Below are 20162 nucleotides of genomic sequence, written 5' to 3'. Positions count from 1 at the left end.
CTATATAGAAAATATTTCATATGAAATAAAGTTGCAACACTTAACTAATAGGATCACGTTCATTATTCTTTGCAGAACTTTATTGACATAGCTAATTTTATCTGCATATACATGTTTATGAATTAAATGTATATTCAACTGAGTAAAAGGAAATAATTATTTAATTTAAATTTTGTATATTTTGCTCTTTAAACAACCTGTTATTAGTAGTATATTCTGAGGCAGGAAAGTGATGTTCTATTTTTATTGCATTGCATGATTATTTTCGTGTTATTTAAAAAAACATTAGCAAGCCTTGTGAAAACATAATCGAGTATATTTAGTTATCAATTAAATAAATTACATCATCAATTAAATAAATTACACAGACATCAGAAGTATGCAACCTGATAATGTAATGAAAGTATGTAGCATTTATGAAAAATTGTGGCTCGAATTGAAAGAACAGGAAATTTCTACAAATATTCTCATATTTAGAGTTGATTTTGGACTGACATCACTTTCATGAATTATTAGTTTTTTCTTCTTGATTGGTATGATGTCTCTTTCATCACTTGAGTATTCGTGATACAATTCTGCTTCAATAGATGATAAATTAGGGGAGATCTCACATCGACTAGACTTCATGATGAAATCCATAATTAACAATTGCCTGTTGTTTTTTTGTCCCCCTAAATCTTTTTAAACATCCGTATATAGATTTAAACACTTACTAAGCTCCCCTTGGAATCGGAGATTTCATTCGACATTTGTGTCATATTGTAAAAAATGATTACCTAATTTTCTTCCCAATTCAAGTCCTACACTGATGACTTTAGCTGTGAATGCAGCTGGTTCAGATTGGTCTTCATCATGTTTATTTGTTTCATGAATCATGTTAACTAACTCATCCTCATTTAATTCTTCATCAACCATTATTCCTTTAATATATGCTTGAGCTAAATCCTCAAAACCTTCTCCTACTACAGTTTGAGCCAATTTAGTGATCTGAGAATATTCACACTCTAATGGTAATCTATCATTCTCATCTTTAGCAACATCCAGCGTATTGCTTTCCAGCATGCGTTGAGCATTGATTGTTTAATCTGAGTATATGACAGTCCAACACAATCTAAGATTGTAAATTTCTTCCAAGCATCCATAAGAGTAAGATTCATTATTCTCCATTTTTTCTAAAATATACCTAAAGGTTTGTTTGATATACACAATGTTGTAAAAACCAGAAAATATTACTTGATTCAATGGCTGTAATAAAGAAGTTGTATTTTTTGGGCAAAAAGATTATTTCTACTTTTTTGTGTTGTAAATTTTGAAGATGACCAGGTGCATTATCTATTAAAAGAAGAGTCTTAAAAGGCAATCCTTTTTTACCTAAATAATTTTTGACATCTGGGACAAACATGGTAAGAAATCATTCATTGAACCTTATGGCAGTGACCCGTGCTTTCCTGTTAGGCATCCAATAAAAGGGAAGGTTATTTATATTTGTTCCTTTAAATGAACATGGTGTTTTTGATTTGTTAATAACCAATGGTTTCATTATATAATTGCCTGAAGCATTGCAACAGAAAAAAATTGTATGACTTTTCACTACCTTATGACCACTAGCTGATTTGCAAGGTACAGTCAAAAGTCGTTAATTCGGACACCTATAATCCGGAATGATCTATAATCCGGACCTCAAAGCTAAAAACTTTCTGCGCATGTGCCGCGTTAGCACATGCGCACAGGCGTTTTACGCGAGCGCGTAAGAACTTGACTACTGCGCATATGCGTGTAAGCAAGCGCAGAATACGTTTTCGCCTGCGCGTTTAATGTATAACGGACGGTGTAGGCTAAAATTATCTAATTATCTATTTCAGTTAATGTTAATGATTGCGTTGTTCCTTAATCTTCGAATAGGATCCCGCTTATTATTTTTTGCAGACTGTAAGAGCAATTTTATAAAAGTAAACTTGAACTTTCGATTATGTCAAATAGAATTTCCGATGCTGGAACTTCCAAAGGATCTACAAAACGAAAGTATGTTTCAATGTCCAACAAACAAAAAGTGAAATTGCTGAAAAAAATGGATAAAGACATGAAGAATGTGACAGAGAGGTTAGTGAAAACGAAAAAATTTCCATTGACCAGTTAGTCGGTATTCTCGGCACAGCAATTAACGGGACTTGAACAGCAGAACTCTTTAACTGAAAAGAAATTATGTCTCTGTTTATAGAATTAAAGAGAAAGTATTAGTATCACATAAAATGAAGCAACTTAAACAACTTACATTGTAAGAAATGTTTAATAAAGTAAACAAATAAATATTAAGCTTTTTTTTTTTGTAAATTTTGATACCCTTTAGATCATAATTGTTCTTTATTTCATAAACTACAGTTTCATATTTTTAATTTTAGAATTTCTGCATGCCATCTTACGAGATTTAAACTGATGATCTATAATCCGGAAAAATCGATAATCCGGAATCGCCGAAGTCCCGACGAGTCCGGATTAACGACTTTTGACTGTATTTTTTTTTTTTTTTTTTTTTTTCAGAACAACGTAGACACGTCAGCATTGAAGATCTGATCAGAAATGTAGGAGATCGTGGCAATTGATTTCAGCAAATTTTGCTGGATATTGTTGTTACATTCGAATCAGCAGATGCACTTTCTCCTTTCAATCTTAGATTATGTAAAGAATGCCTTTGTTTAAATATTATTAAATCTCTCAAACCAACCATGACTTGTGGAAAAAGATACCTTTTTTTCATCTGACAAAGTCGATAGTGACCGATTCTTAAGTGCTTTATAAATTTTTAAAGCCTTGTTTCTAATAGCATCAGTATCAATTGGAATCCATTTTAAATTTTCGTCTTCTACCCATATCTAATTCTTTTTCTAGTAGAGTCTTCATTTTTTTTTTTAATTGTCCTTATTGTGGCTTCATTCATGGAGTAAAATTTAGCAACATTTGTTACTCCTTCTCTATTACATAGATGATCTAATATTTTAATTTTTGCTTCTAATTTCATTTTTGATTTTTTTTTAAAAATCGTTTTGGCATTATAATACTTTAAAAAATTTACATAAATTATAAAAAATGCCACAAAAACTATAAATGTTGAAAACTTGCTAGTAAACATTCAGATATGTAGATAAAAATGATGTAATCCTTGCTGCTAAAATACTGATACTGCATTAGTTCGCGTGAACCATATAATTTAAAATTTTACTGTTATGAAATACATATACATACTATTGAGATTCCCCTAACACGGGGAATCCCCATCCTTGTTGTTGCCACCAGTGTTACCAAAGAAATGAGATTAAAAAATGACTTCAAATGTATGTATTTGCATTTATGCAGCAAATACTATTTTACTAAGTTTTTGAAATCTGTTAATTTTTAAACTGTGTAAAACTGAAATCATGTAAAACAGGTAAGTACTGTATAAATCGAGGGATAGGTGTATTTCCACGAGATGTTAATACATCAGAACTTTAAATGTCTGTACATATATACTTGAAGATGAAATCCTGCAAAGTTGACAAATAGAGAAAAAAGATAAATTTAGGAAAATGAAAATTAAAATGGAAATACAAATTTAAATTTCAATAAATTTGACTTTCTTATCGTCAAGACTGCACTTGCATTGTTTTAGAGTGGAATTCATACAGAAAAGCTTCTAATTTCAAAATTGTCGTGTAGTTTTTGTAGTAAAATATATTCCTGTTTCTAACTTTTCCAGGTCTAATAAAGAATACTGCTTTAACATATGGTTAAATAAAATGAAAAGGCATGATCTTTTGTAGTATTTGTAATAATTTGTCTGTCATGTTACCACAAGTTTTTGTTGGTGTTAATTGTTTTTTATTTTCATTTTTTACTCAGAATTGCAGAATTCCAGGTCTTTAAATTTCTAAAAGATAAGCAACAAAGCATAGTATTTAAGAAAAATTTTTATTATTTGCACTTCAAATGCCGCATATGTCAACTAAGTTTAAAGTTGTATATTTTAATACAGAATTAAAAAGAATTAACACCAACGTGCTGCTAATTTGTGTGTGTCCAGTGAATTAGAGGAAAGACCATTCTTAATGCCCATCAACCATGATTTACCAACAATGCGAGAAACAGGCCATCTTTGGAAATCAGAATTTATTTTAGCAACATAAACGTTATTTATACTAGATTTGCATTTGCTGTCATGTAAGTTTTTGATGGGCTTCTGAAACAAAAGAAAATATTTGTTGGTGGTATGATGAAATAAAATATTTGATACTAATACTCTCCGACTGTCATCTAAAATCACACAATCGTTTCCTTTGTTGAAACAATTTATTGTGAATAGGTTTTCTTTTCCTTTTTTATTTGGACATCTGCAGCTTCATTTAGAGTATGCCCTTCCTCAATGAACTAATGTTCAGTTGTAGTGGGTTCCTGGGCATAGCCTTATCCCAGTGTAGTAAGTTAATACTTTTACGAATGTTAAAGAAATAATGTTGCTGAAGTTCGTAAAAATAAAAATTCGAAGAGCAGTTATGGCAGTGAAATGAAATGAAAGCAATTGTGACATTATAATCAGTAGTAATGGCAGAGTTTGCAGCAAATATAAGATGATGAGTTTTGAAGTTAAAACCTAGAGCTAGTTGGAGTGTGAGCAGCAGAGGCAATCGGGGGCGGAGAGAGAAGAAAAAGCCCTTTTCTTCTTTTTTCTTCCCCCTCTCCTCGAGTATTCAAGGCTGAATGGTTCAGTAGTCAGGTGGTAGGCGGGAGCTTGTTGAACTTCTGTTGGCTGGCAGAGGAGTAATCCTATTGGGTGAAGTGTGATTTACAGTGTGCTACGGGGAAGGCCTAGGCTGTTTTCAATCCATACTCCTTTAGAAGGGTACAAAGACACACATCATTTCCAGGTTCCTGGGTTGTACCTTATCCTGTGTATAGCACGTGAAATACACTGGTGTGCAAAAATTAAGGACGAACTCGAAAAATTAGCATATCAGCTGAACGAAGAGGCAAAGCGGACAGAAAGACCAATCCCGAGATTAAGTAAGGTGATCTACGGTAGCACTTGCGCAGATATGCAGGTAGACATAATGGGGGAGTGTCTGAGTTGTATAAAGCATGTTGTCGGTGAAAGATCAGTATTTCTGGCAAAGAGATTGCACACCGTATAGCAGTTAAAATCACACTGAGTTGCTGCCTCGGCGAGAAATGGCGAATAATCAATCTGTTAGATGACATCTGGATGCTTTTACCCGAGGTCATTGGGAAGTTGGAGGAAGGCCGCCGTGTGACAAGTGTAGCTGCAGAGATCGGAATTGCTCACAGCATCGTTTCACGACTTTGGAGACAATTTAAAACTACAGGAACAGCTATCCGGGGGTTTAGTAGTGGTCGTTCACGAGGAACCACACCTGCAGATGACCGGTATATTGCCTTACAGGCCAGAAGAAACAGGCGGCAGACAGCGGGAGAAATCGCTAGACACACGACGCAGGCGACTGGACGACAGATATCGCGTTTTACCGTGGCCAGAAGACTGCAGGGTGGTGGTCTGTTTGCACGACGCCCTGTACGGTGTGTACCTCTAACGCCTGCCCATCGGAGAAGGCGTTCTCTGTGGTGCCGGGAACACCGGAATTGGAGAGACAATGAATGGGGACGAGTACTCTTTACAGATGAGAGCAGATTCAGTCTGAGTAGCGATTCTCATCGCATACTCATCTGGAGAGAGCGGGGAAGCCGCAATAATCGATCGAACATCATTGAAAGGGACAGGTATGGAGGTGGCGGTGTTAACTTCCGAAGGTTTAGCGAGACGGATGTTGTCTGTTTTTGGTTATGAAAAGTATAAATTGTTAGTGTAACTAACTGTGCGTTCTGTGTCTGGGTGTGAGATGTTAATGTAAAACTGAGTAGCGTAGTGATCAGCTAGTGACTCAGCTTTCTCAGTTTCTGTGTATGTGATCCCAGAGGGGCCATTAAGGGGCAGAATATTTGTGTAGCATCTATTATATCTAGAAGCAGCTTTCCATATACATGATCATCAGTAGAGAGTGATTCTAAATATCTAGACCATTTGTTTTGTGCGTGTACTGACTTCCTGATTCAGCCGATTTAAAATTCTCTTAACTTCTGGGCATCTGGTCCTCTGCCATATTTTTCTAGCTCTCTTTCTGTTAGCTAAAAGTTCTCTAATAGCAGGATCTCTGGCCCTACCAGTCAACGGGACCGCCTTGCTATTTTTCAGAGCACGGTTAAGTGTGCTAGTAAAATCTTCGATAACTGCGTCTAACTCGTCTTCACTGTGTATCGCGGGTAACGGGTACTGAGTGTTGTTTAGAGCTACCCAGTTCATAATAAAGGCTCTTTTGTGTGATGAACTATAGCTACTGATATTCACCTCCATTAAAACAGGGTTATAATCAGAGAATAGTTCACGTAATCTTTCTATCCTTGATGGTTGATAAATATTTTTTAGCAGGAAAAATTCAATAATGCTTGCAGAATTTATAGCATGTTGGGTAGGAGGGAGCTACAACAGTAAAGTTGGCCGTTGAGGCAAATTGATTAACAATGTGACCATTTGAATTATCATTTCTGCAGTTCCGATTTTTGTGGTGTGAGTTAAAGTCTCTACCTATGATAATTTTATTGTTTAGTTTGGATATAGCCATTAAATCGGCGAAAAATCCTTCTGTGGTTTACGGTTGAGTAACTAGATCGAGACGAACGTGATTGGTTGTAGAGTGTGTGGTATGATTATGATAGCTACCGCCTTCATGGCCGAAAGCTGTTGAACTGTGATTACAAAGTGAGAGATGGAGCGCTTAAGGATCCTCGTTAAGCGCTCCATCTCTCACTTATTTCAATTTTTTCCACCAGCATTTTTTGTGATTGGTTGAAATTCTTTCTTGTCTTCAATCCATACTAATTTAAAGGGATGGCTGAGTGAATGAGGGGGTAGAGGACATGATGGAAAAATTAAATTAAGCCTGCTTCAATATTAATTAGTGATCCGATAGGAATAAAAATTTTAATTTTCCCAATTTTTGGTGCTAAGCTAGGCAATTAGGTATATTACAATAATTAGTTAAAGAATAATTAATTAGTTTTTTGGGTCTTTTTTAAACTGGTGTAAAGGCCCTTATTTTCGTGAGCCCGTCGTAATCGCAAAAATCAAAGCTTTGCGAAATACTTTTTTTTTTCCCCCAACTTTACTTAAGTACTTTTAAAATTTTTCAACTTTCTGTTCTGTTCATATAAAATTCGTGAAATTTTCAACTCGCGAAATCACCGATATATTCATTTTTGTGAAAATTACGGCCTGCAAAAATAAGGGCCTTTACAGTAATTAAACGTTTATCAAAAACCTTTATTGTATGTCTCTGAGGATGGTTTTAGGCCTTTTCCTGTGTTCTTCGGATTTGATATGATTTAAAATTGGTATTGTGGACTTGTTTGCCCTGGTTATATCATTGTAGAATTTTTGACTGGAGGAACAACTTTTGGTTGTGGTGGTGTAGGTAAATTTTGACTTGAAGTGCTTCATTGATTTACAGTGTTAACTGCATTCTGGACATAATTAGTATCGTTTTCAGGGTCCAGAGGACGAAATATATTTTTCATGGCAATGAAATTTGATGCATCTCTAAGAATTACAGTTTTTTAAAATCTGTTTTACACGGGAACCGATTGTCCGATTTTGATGCGGTTTCCTGCATTCAATAGCAATTTTATGCTCCACAAATTTTATATCTGCATCTCAAATAGGATGCAAGTTGTAGGAAAATGCTTTTGAAAGCAGCAAGCCGCATCAAAATCACACGACTCGAAAGTTAATGATCCATTTTGATGCGTTTTGCTGCTTTCAACTGCAAATGCATGCCCCATCATTTTGATATAAGTTTTATGTCTGTATCTCAATTAGGGCGTAATTTCGCCGGGTTGTCTGTCTATACCAGGGTTTCTTAAACTGGAGTCGCTGGACTTGCAGCAGGGGGTTGCCTAGAATTTTAGCAGTTTTGATATTTCTTTAATTTATTATAATACTTTTACAATTACCAAATATTTTTACATAATACAATACATCTTAAAATAGATATGGCAATACAGACAAAGAAAAAAAAAATGAATCCGTTTCGACGCCTTCATTTTATAATAGAAACGTTCATTTTTCTTGCTTTGCACGTGACGCTGTCATTTCATCTGTTACTTATTTAAAATGTTCACATTGTTCTATGTCTTAAAATTAGAAATTAAATGTAGTGACCTAAAACTGCAAGTGTACAAAAGAAAAAATTGACAGTTTCACTCACGCATGTGTCGGATTTGCGCAGTACTTATTGGGTTCCACAGAATTTTTGTAAATACAGTCAAAAGTAGTTAATCCGGACTCGTCGGGACTTTGGCGATTCCGGATTATAGATCATCAGTTTAAATCTGGTAAGATGGCATGCAGAAATTATACAATTAAAAATATGAAACCGTTATTTATGAAATAAAGAACAATTATGATCTAAAGGGTATCAAAATTTACAAAAAAAAGCTTAATATTTATTTGTTTACTTTATTAAACATTTCTTTCAACAAGCACATGCGTAAAGCATACATTAAACATAGTCGAAATTAGAAAATTGCAACCAGAAAACTATTTGATGTGTACTTGTGATATTTATAATGACAAGGAATTTGATTTAAATCATATCAAATACGGAATACATCGAGATGAAATACTACATTTAGTAAGGAATTATAAGCCGAATAAAATAAAAACATTTGCCCTGAAGATAAGGATAGTGCTGACAAATCAACTTCCAGTTCATTGCGCGCTGCGATGTCCCCCCCGCAGAGCAGCATGAAATTGATAAACAGATTTCGGAATGGTTAAGAAACAAAGGATATGCCTTTTTCCATTTTTTGCAGCAATTCCACTTTTTGTTTAATGGACTTCGAAACATACTTTTGCTTTGTAGATCCTGTACATATTAGTAAATATATATCGGAAATTCTGTTTGACATAATCGAAAGTTCAAGCTTACTTTTATAAAATTGTCTAACAGTCTGCAAAAAATAATAAGCCTGATCCAATTCGAAGATTAAGGAACAACGCAATCTGCAACATTAACTGAATTAGATAATTTTAGCTCAGCTTATACCGTCCGTTATACGTTAAACGCGCATGCGTAAACGTATTATGCGCATGTGCACAGGCAAAGTCACAGCCGTAAAGGTCTTACGAGCACACGTAAACGCGACGCATGCGCAGAAAGTTTGTAGCTTTGAGGTCCGGATTATAGATCATTCCGGATTATGGGTGTCTGAATTAATGACTTTTTGACTGTATTATGGCGTCCTGGGAATCGCAAAAAATTCTCAGTGGTAATAAGGTATTGCAACTGAAAAATATACTATACGTATGTATGCCTTATAGGCTTACCATCCTCGTGGTTAGAATTAGCGTTTGAATTATCCGAGATTTCATGTTGTTTTCATTTTATATTTAACTTAAAATTATCATTAAAAGCATTAGCAAGGCTATCTAAGGGTTTTTTTAGCATACTGAGATATTTAAAAACACACTTACCCTTAAGGGGCTCCAGTACTTTCAATGTATCACAGTTTGCTTTTGCCGTAAGAGGTGTATGCTGGTCCATGTCCGATGCGACTCGTACAGCATCCAATTGTTGCTTGAGGAGACGAGTATTCTCAATCTTAGCTTCTAAGGGGATGATTTGAGTATGGAACGAGTTAAGAGAAGATTAAGAGACATATCCTAAAATAATATGTCCAATTGTATCAAAATATTAGCAGTTTACAGCTATAAGGTGAATTATTCAGTATAATGATTTTTTAATGTTGACACTGATGGCAAATTGCTGCTAGAAATTCTGTGGTTTAGAGATATATAATCGTCCAGAATATAATATTTCATCACAATTATTCTTTTTCAAAGTAAAAAAATAAAATTTACAATAAAGCTTAGAACTAACATGAAAACTAATAGATAGTTCTTGTAACTATGCAATACATCTGGATTTATATCATAAAAATATTTTTCAATAAATAATAGATCAATAAATAAGTATCTTAATATTTTATTCATACTTACGAGCCAGATGATGGGTAACAGGTATAAGAACACACCTCTATTTTCCATGCAATGCAGAAAAATACATAGTAGCTTCATCTGCCAAACGGTCTAGTACATTTATGCAGCATTGTTGTCTAACAAGACTCCAGGTAACTCGAGAATCATGGGAATATTCCAAGTAAACACCACTTTCCCATTGAAATTTTTAAATTTCAGTCACTTAAATCTAATATCCATACATAATTTACATAATCTTACCACATAAAAGATTAATCATTATTATAATTAAAAGATTTACTTCAAAAGATATTTTACAAATAGATATTTTAGATAGGAGAAAAACATATTTATTATATATGCCTTGTACAATGACTAGAACTTAAGTGTAACTAAGCAGATGGAACAAATAAATATAATACTGGTTTTTGAGTAAATGGAATCTAATTTCAAATTTTTAAACAAAGTAAGGGGGGTATCAAAGTATCAATATACGACAATTCCAATAATGAGTATAAGGATGGTACCTTACTCTAGATATAATATTACATGAATAATTAATTTTTATTAATCATGTATAAATATTCCTTTCTTTAGTTTTGTTAGTCAAAACATACTTTTATTTTTAATTATTAACTGTACAATGTTTGTCATTTCACAGCAAAATGCATTGTGAAGGAAATACATAAAGTCCATGCGGTGACCAGACAAAAGGACGAAAGTGCACACGACAAAAGCCCACAAAAATGACCCCACTGGGATAATTGCCCACGCGACTAATACCCACACCGATGAAAGCGCACATTGATGAAAGCCCACACAGATAAAAGCCCACATAGATAGAAGGGCACACTGATAAAAGTCCACACTAACAAAAACCCACACCGATATATACGTCATGAATAGAGATAAAATAAAAAATAAATGAATAAGAAATAATTGAACAATAAATTTAAGTAGCGGAACACATTTCATTTTCGTCTCCGGCTGAATTAAATTCGTATATATATATATAGTACAGAGAGTCAATCAAAATAATATAATTAAAAACATATACATGTATGTATCTTTGTTTTTATATTTACGCAAGAAATGGAAGTGCCTTTGTATAAGTGTGACAAAGGGAGGTGAAAGGGAATACTGGCCACACAGCTTATTTTAATTCTACAAAATTATAAGGAGTATAATATGTATGTAAATTTTCATCATATACAGAGAATAATTTATGAATAATTTAACACTACAGAAAATTTTGCATTATATGAATTTAATATGGAGAATTAAAGCCGAACTTTCATTTTAACGAAAAAAAATAAAAGTACAGTATTCTATTATGATTAAGCGCAAACACCGTTTTAATGGTGAATAAAAAGCATGGTTTCAAATAATCCAGTTAAATTTTGACAACTTGGATTTTACATAAATTAATTTCATTCCCACTTGAAATTTAATTTTTTTAATCATAATAATTACTCGTAAAATTTTTCAGGAAGTCATAGTTATTTTGGATTTCCTGAAAATGTGTGCTGGTTTTAAGTGGGCATTCGTCTTGTGGGCTTTTGTCATGTAGTTTTCTAACTGGCCGCTGGCTATTCAGGCAGGAAACCATTGCCTTCCTTTTCTTTTGCCCCCAGCTGTGTGAAAAAGCAGTTAAAGAGAGGAGAGCCTTGCTTAATTGCTTTATTCCCTATGGAACCTGGGGCGTCAAAGAAGGCCTCAGAAGGGAGGGTGTGGCAGGAGAACAATTAAAGAGGATTTTAAATGTTTTTTGTTAGTTACCTACTAGAAAATAACATTATCTGAAATTCCGCTTGTAACTGAAGTTAACCCCTTTCTTACATTTCTTTAGTATAGTTCTTGAATAACCTTTTGTCTAAGGATTTAGTTAGAATTTCAATTATTTTAAAAATTTCAATAATTGGAAAAATTTCAATAATTGGAAAATGAAAGGAATATTTTTTAACCATTTTTAAAGGGATAATTCACTGTTTTTGCAGTAAAACTGCAGAGTGGAAAAATATGCTAGTTCCTGATTTGATAGTGTCTCTAACAACTTTTTGATGAACTAATTAAACATGCTTGTTATATCAAAGCCATTGTTTAAAAGTAAAACTACTGAACTATTTCTAAAAACATTAAATTATTACATATATTAAAATTTACGTACAAGTAATATTTTTCATTTTAACTTTCATATGGTTGAAAACGCAACCATGTGAAAGTTAAAATGAAAAATATGAAACCGTAATAAAAGTTAAACTATTCGAATAATTTTAATAACACAGGTTTCTGAACTTAGCAACAAGAGGATTTAAGAACCATGAGCCCAGCGTTGTAAGAAAAGTAATCTTGCACATTAAAAATAATTTTTATTTCAATAAAAATATTATATTACTCGATTAACTGTAAACGCTTAAAAAACAGTTCATTTCAATTTACCGTAATTATTTATATACAAAAACTTTGATTGAAGCAAATTTAAACAGCATTTAGAAACTGAAAATTCACTGGAACACTTCTTTTGTGGGTTTTATGCTGTTATTATGTGTTGAATATTATTTCGCCTAGATTAAGAAAAAGAAACTCATAACATGTAAAAATTTATTAGGTAGAAAAACTATCAAATTAAGGTCATTTTCTTCTCCTCGAAGTGCATTGATTTCCTTATACGAATTTCATATTCTGACAGTACAGAAATAGTGGCCACATATCTTGTAGGAGGTATTTCTTAAAAGCCTCATGTGTTGACGATCAAGTAGAAAAAAAATGTTTTGTTATGGAGTTACGTTTTGAATAACTTTTTTCTTCTATTGAATGAGTTCAAAGTTTCTAATATCTTGTTTTCTAGCATGAAATGTTTCACCAGTTTTTAAGGTTCTTTTCTAAGAATAATTCTAATTCATTAAGCAGAAGTTAGTAAGAACAAGTAAGGTGTACTTCAAATTTGATCTCTTAGGTTTATTAGGTCTGGCTACCAAATAACTGTTTTTGAATTCAACATCAAATTTTAAACATATATTTTTTTTTTTAAATTTGTGTCTTTTATTTTCAAAAAACATGCACGTAATCCGAAGTTTCTGTGACAAAAGTTAGTATAAGAAAAGTGGGACAAATTAAATTATCTGTATATTTAGTCACTATTAAAAACGAATTCTGGCTAGACTATGGGTCCTCAATCAGGAGGAATAGCCCTAAGGGGAATTTCAAAGTTTCAGAGAGTAATTTAGTCCACCTTTTCTTTACGTATTAAGTATTTAGATTTAGTTTATGAATACAAAAAAGAACATTTATTCAAATTTTGGTATTTACCAACATGTTTGATACTTGTTTAATTTACTTAAAAAATAATCCGTATTTAAACAAACACATATCTACTTTTCAAGTTTTGGGAAGGAGAGGTTGAATGATCATTTAGCAATGGTGGAAAGGGTATATGGGGAAAAAGCTGGTGAGAATCACTGGTCTAGACTGAGCCAACTTGATTTAAATATAGAATTTTATACTCTATATAGAATTTTATACGAATCTTTAGTTCTTACTGTAGAGTCATTAGGTTTTATATATATATATATATATAATGTTGTATGATCTTAAATCCATTTAGTGCGAATACAAGTTATTATTACTTGCGCAATTGCTGCAAAGTTAGTTAATAATAATTTATTTCCTAAACAGTATTGATTATATTATCTCCCGAGTTTAATTAAAGTAGAATTATTTTAAAAGTGTGAATCTATACTGTATATAGGTATACAAAGATACACATACATATACATGTATGTGTATCTTTGTTTTTATATTTACGCAAGAAATGGAAGTGCCTTTGTATCAGTGTGACAAAGGGAGGTGAAAGGGAATACTGGCCACACTGCTTATTTTAATTCTAAAAACTGGTAAGTTATAACTGGTAAGTTACTGGTTAATACTGGTAAGTTATATTTTGAAAGATGTTTTGAAGTAATTTGAAAGCAAAATGTTAATAATGTTTTAACGGGGACTGGAGTTAAATCATCACGAAGAATAAAATTTCAATTGTAAAAGGAAAATTAAAACATGTAATCATTGTCATTGATCGAAAATTAGTTGACTTTTCAAGGGAATCAAACCAACTCCCGTTCAATGAACAATAATTGATAAAAATACGTAAATACGAAAGTGTTTCGTCTGGTGTCCGCCGACAACATCGCGGCAAAAACATCGCGGAGGAAAACGTCGCGGAGAAAACAACGCAAGGCGAAAACGTCGTGCTACAAAACATCGTGGGAGAACACATCGCAAAGAGAAAAACATCGCAGTTCTAAAACATCGTGGTACAAAATATCGTCGTCGAAAATAAAGCGGTTCAAAAACTTCGCAATTTAAAAACATAGTCGTCGAAAATATCGTGATAAAAAATAAAGTATCTACAAATCATCGCATGACGATAACATCGCAGACATGCTTTAATAACTGTAAATGGATATTCCCATAATGATTCGTGAGCGCAAGAGGGTAAGAAGGATAATTTTTACTTTCATATTTTTTATTAATACATTTTTGCTGAGAAAATAAAAAGGAAACTTAAGCATAGAAAATTAATGCAACTTATAGCACTTAATAGAATTTTAAATCGACATAGTTAACTAACAAAGACCATAATAAATTATTTTTAATAAAGATTTTACAGGTAATTTTTCATAAAAAGTATAATCTATTAAGTTGCATTTAATTTTCTATGCTTAAGTTTCCTTCTTATTTTTTCAGCAAAAATTTATTAATTAATAAAAAAATGTGAAAGTAAAAATTATCCTTCCTTACATCACTTGCGCTCACAAATCATTATGGGAATATCCATTTACAGTTATTAAAGCCTGAAAAAAGCATGTCTGCGATGTTATCGTCATGCGATGATTAATAGATACTTTATTTTTTACCACGATATTTTCGACGGCGATATTTTTAAACTGCGAAGTTTTTGAACCGCTTTATTTTCGACGACGATGTTTTGTACCACGATGTTTTAGAACTGCGATGTTTTCGCCTTGCGTTGTTTTCTCCGCGATGTTTTCGTCCGCGATGTTTTCGTCCGCGATGTTTTTGCCGCGATGTTTTCGGCTGTAACCGTTTCGTCTTTACTCGAGTTATAAGTTAAAGCCAAACCGGCAATTCTAGTCAGGCCAAATATTTCCGCGAATAGAAGGAATTATGAACCAATGCTGATATTCAAAGAACTTATTCTTATGAAGCATTTTAGTCAATTCAATTTGGAGTAAAAATCAATTACTGTAGAGAAATCCTATTTAACTCGAGTAATCGTCCCCGACACTTTGATGTTTATGCATTTGAGTACTATATTATTTGTAGAAATTAAACATTGGAAATTGTCATTATGAAATCGAATTCAAAGTAAAGTTGAAATAAACATAGAAGATTATAAAAAAAAAAGATAAATAATGCAAAATTTGTAAAAACAAATCAAAGACAATATAAAAATAATATAGAAAATAATATAAATAAGATCAGTGAATGTACATGAAGATATAAAGGCCAGAAAAGGTATTAAGTAACTGTCTATTAGCTCTTGGACAGTGAAAATGCTTTTTTCCTTTCTTAAATTCTTAATCATTGCGACACGACAATTAGCCAGAAATTAATTAATTTCCATTCACTAGTATTTTCAAAAAAATCTTAACAGATGGTGTCTCTCAGATAAGAACTCCACAAAATACATCCCTCAAGAATTCCAAGTCCCACCCACTACCATAAATTGCTTCAAGTTTTACCGACTGATATTATTCAAAGCCCCTACTGCCGTTAAGAATTTTCGGACACCCTACACTTCTGAGTCAGACACGAAGAGAACACTTTGCCAACTCCCCCACTAGAAAGAATGTAAGTTACTTAATACCTTTTCTGGCCTTTATATCTTCCTGTACATTCACTGTTCTTATTATATATTATTTTCTATATTATTTTTTATATTATTTTTATATTGTCTTTGATTTGTTTTTACAAATTTTGCATTATTTATCTTTTTTTATAATCTTCTATGTTTATTTCAACTTTACTTTGAATTCGATTTCATAATGACAATTTCCAATGTTTAATTTCTACAAATAATATGGTACTCAAATGCATAAACATGAAAGTGTCGGGGACGATTACTCGAGTTAAATAGGATTTCTCTACAGTAATTGATTTTTACTCCAAATTGAATTGACTAAAATGCTTCATAAGAATAAGTTCTTTGAATATCAGCATTGGTTCATAATTCCTTCTATTCGCGGAAATATTTGGCCTGACTAGAATTGCCGGTTTGGCTTTAACTTATAACTCGAGTAAAGACGAAACACTTTCGTATTTACGTATTTTTATCAAGTATTGTTCAATGAACGGGAGTTGGTTTGTTCCCCTTGAAAAGTCAACTAATTTCCGATCAATGACAATGATTACATGTTTTAATTTTTCCTTTTACAATTGAAATTTTATTCTTCATGATGATTTAACTCCAGTCCCCGTTAAAACATTATTAACATTTTGCTTTCAAATTACTTCAAAACATCTTTCAAAATATAACTTACCAGTATGGATGCACGCTTTTAAAATAATTCTACTTTAATTAAACTTAGGAGATAATATAATCAATTAATCAATACTGTTTAGGAAATAAATTATTATATATATATATATATATATATATATATATATATATATGCGGGAGAAAGGAAAAATAAGCAATGCCCTCTTCGAGACTCGAGCCTGGATCTTTCGAATACGAGCCAATTGTACTAACCGTTACACCATGAAGGCATTCTAGAAGGAGTGAGAAAATACCTTATATTAATATCAAGTGTCATACATTACAAGTTTAAAAAATTGTATTTGAACTCGAGTGGATAAACTTGAGTATTTTATGAACGATTGGAAATTCGAACAAGATATAGGCAGAGTGTGAGCTAATAGTAGAATTTTAATAAAGGCAGTTTTACAGGAAATTAAAGTATTTCAAAATATTTAACCTCATTTTACACTTTTAAAATATATTAAAAGTATTTTAATTGAAATTAATATATTTATATTCAAAATTCTTGGAAAGAAGATTTGGCTTGTCATCCCAATCGTTTTTCTATTTATTATTCTTAATATTATTACGTTAAAAGCCTTTTTGAAAACAGTGATTTTTTAATATGATAGCTTTATAATTCGTGATGACGAAATTTCTTAAAAGGAATTAAAACAAAATGTTGAATTATACTCCATCCGTCCCAAATTAGTTGTTACGTTTAGGTCGAAAATTTTGTCCCAAATTAGTTGCTACATTTCAAGTCGGTGGAGTTATAAGTAACTTTCTAAGCAGTTTAGTAAATTGACATCCGTAAAATTATATTAACAGTTACAGCAGTTTAAAATCAGATACATCCCTTCTACATTAAACATCTAAAAGTTGTTATAAACATAAAAAGCATTTATTATTGGAAACTTTAAATCATATGTTTCAAGTAAACCTTCAGCAAGGGAAAATCTTCAGCAGAGGGAAAAGAAAAAAACACAAGTAGTGTCTTTGTGTGTATGTATGTTTTACGAAAACGAGTACAAACGTTTTCGCTGGGTAAACATTGTTTGGTTCTTTCCACAAACAATCCGATACGGGCTAGTGTATCCGATTGTTTCGAGAAGAGCTGTTGAGTTGGCCCTGAAAAGGCAAAGACGTCTGTGTATATTCTTCGGAAAATTGTCGTAGCATTGAAAATTTTTTAAACGTTAGCGATGGAAAAATAGACGGGAAAATCGCATGTGCAAGAATTCTAGCTTCCCTCTTGGATGAAAGTTATAGAACCGCCTCACATACATACTGACGTTTCGAGATGTAGACAGGAGTGCTGTAATGCCACACTTTATATAAACACCGCTTCGCCTCAAGAGACAACGCAATTTGATTAAAAAAAGAGAAGATACGGCCACGTAATATTAAAATCGTAACACTAGCTGAATTGTTCTAACGTAAAAGTGTACGAGAAATCTGGTGAGTAATAAACAAGTAGTAATGTTTTGTAGAGACTACTAGTTTCGTTAACTTAATAATAAATCTAGGATGCCTGTTATGAATCGATCACCCTCTCAAGCGCAACCCTGGTTGGCATTGTGCCAAAACACATAGACTCGTCCAAAAGGGGTGGTATTACTTGCTGCGACGTGAAAGGTCTTCTCATCTCCGGAAAAGCTATGCTGGAGGGAAAGAAAGTCCCCATCCTTTCACCCTATTTTGAGAATAATTCGGTCCGAAATGCGCATGCGAGTTTGCGATCATGGTCGCGGATGAGTCGGTCATGCTATATCACAGTTCTTTGTGTTGCCCTCTGCAGCTTAAGCGATGGTGTAAAATTGAAATTACAAACGATAACCGCTTCGCCGACACAGCGTAATGCAAAGTTATGTTCGGGCTGGTAACCCAACATAGCGGAGAGGCGTGGCTTATAGGATGATTATGCTTGGTGGAAGTAAACACAGGAATTTAATTGTAGTTTAAATAACAAGCTTGAAAGATGGTACGAGACAACTGACGAATGTTCGAATTCCGATAATGAAAGTAAACATGCTTTAATTCCGAGTTTTATAAGTAGTGCGAAAAATTGAGAACTAAATGCGAGATAAATGTGATAGATGAAAACTACCAGTTTAAAAGGCAGGTGGTTGATATTTGGAAACCCGTCAGGATACATAATCTAGAGTAGACACTCCCATATGATAGTCAAACATTAAGGCATTAAGCTATACATTGAGGCAAAATTTTAATTATTAATTACAAGTGAAAATTAAGTATTTGTAATAAAATATCAAACGAGAGCATGTTAATGTAAATCCGGGCATAGAATCATAGGTTTAATAATTGAGAATTTCTTTTAAAGGAATGCCATTGATGTAGAGTTGGCTTCGATCGCATCGATTCGATTTATTGCATCATCACGTAGTTTTGATAAACGTTAAGTTGGAGTAGAAGAATTAAACCACCGTGAAATTAAAAAGAACAGTAACTGATTTTCTGTTTGTGAAATCCGATAGGAAAGAATGCAAATAAATGTTAATCTTCAGTGAAGTGTAGGCGTCAGACAAGTGTTTTAGCCTTTTACATAATAAAAACGTTCCAATAAAACCGTTGAAAAAAGAACGCAGAAAATTAAAAACTTGCATTGTCGACTGGTAAATAAAGTTATTCATTCATGATACTGCTTAATATGAGAAATGAACACAAGTTTAAACTGACATGCAAACATTTTAACAATATCTGCTTCACAGCCTAAGCGATAAAATGAATTTAATAACTATTAATCACCCCCTGTGCCAGCATATAATTGAAAAATCTCCTCTCTCCATAAACACTTTCATGCGTATGAGTTTTCCTATATTTTAGAAATTAATTTTATCAGATTAGCGGGAAAAGGTTTATTAGTGGTTTGTGACTCAGGACAGTTTAAAGGATTACTTGTATTCTTACACTGTTTAAAACATTCTGCTTTGTACATAGTCCTGCACTTCACAAATTCTACTCTGTACAAATTGGATATATTACACACAATATATGCCTTTGTTAATAAAATAATTTTATCTTTTCAAATATGTAGTAGTGCACAATATGGGACATCAAACTGAACTCTGACCATCATTAGTGCACACCTGCTTCCTGTTCAAAGTATATGAAATGCAGATATGAAATGTTCTCAGTGATAAATAAACTCACAATTAGGGTTAATTCCCTAGAGAACTCGAGCTTAAATAAACCTGAAAATTAACCCTCGGGCCGACGCTATCGAACACTTTAGCCACGTTTATCATGACTAAGACAACACATTGTTTATTATTAAAGGCACCTCTAATAAATTCTGTCAGACGCACCAACTGCTTCGTCACAGAGATTTTTTCTAAAGCCAAATTGCTGTGCGGGAAATCTGTCAAAAAAGGATGTATTCTGGCATGGATAACCTTTTCAAAATTTTGCTCGCATCGAAAAGAGGGCTGATAGTACTCAGTTTTTGTGAGGTCTTTGTGAGTGTTAGGCATCTTTTAACAGATTACGCAACGAGTGATGGTGTAGCACCGGGGTGCCTGG

General features: G+C 32.9%; 2 long non-coding RNA genes across 7 annotated transcripts in view; one reads left to right on the top strand and one right to left on the bottom strand.

Moving 5' to 3' along the window:
• The window catches only part of LOC146999509 (uncharacterized), an 87147-nt gene extending 76787 nt beyond the window's left edge, over window positions 1–10360 (bottom strand). The window contains exons 1-2 of one of the 2 annotated variants that reach the window (XR_015043798.1): window positions 10100–10360; window positions 9575–9763 (exon numbers count right to left, since the gene is read on the bottom strand). This is a non-coding gene — a long non-coding RNA (uncharacterized LOC146999509). The remainder of the gene's footprint in view (window positions 1–9574; window positions 9764–10099) is intronic. The other variant, XR_015043799.1, reaches the window with a different exon arrangement.
• LOC146999508 (uncharacterized) overlaps window positions 1–20162 on the top strand; it is a 184849-nt gene that overhangs the window by 88100 nt on the left and 76587 nt on the right. The gene's annotated exons all lie outside the window — the stretch shown is intronic.

Source organism: Stegodyphus dumicola, chromosome 1 (assembly GCF_044657685.1).
Source record: "Stegodyphus dumicola isolate Sdum_Otavi_A_Nest chromosome 1, ASM4465768v1".
In the NCBI taxonomy this organism is placed as follows: domain Eukaryota; kingdom Metazoa; phylum Arthropoda; class Arachnida; order Araneae; family Eresidae; genus Stegodyphus; species Stegodyphus dumicola.
Note: the sequence above shows the minus strand (reverse complement) of the source record. Positions and strands in the feature narration are given on the sequence as shown.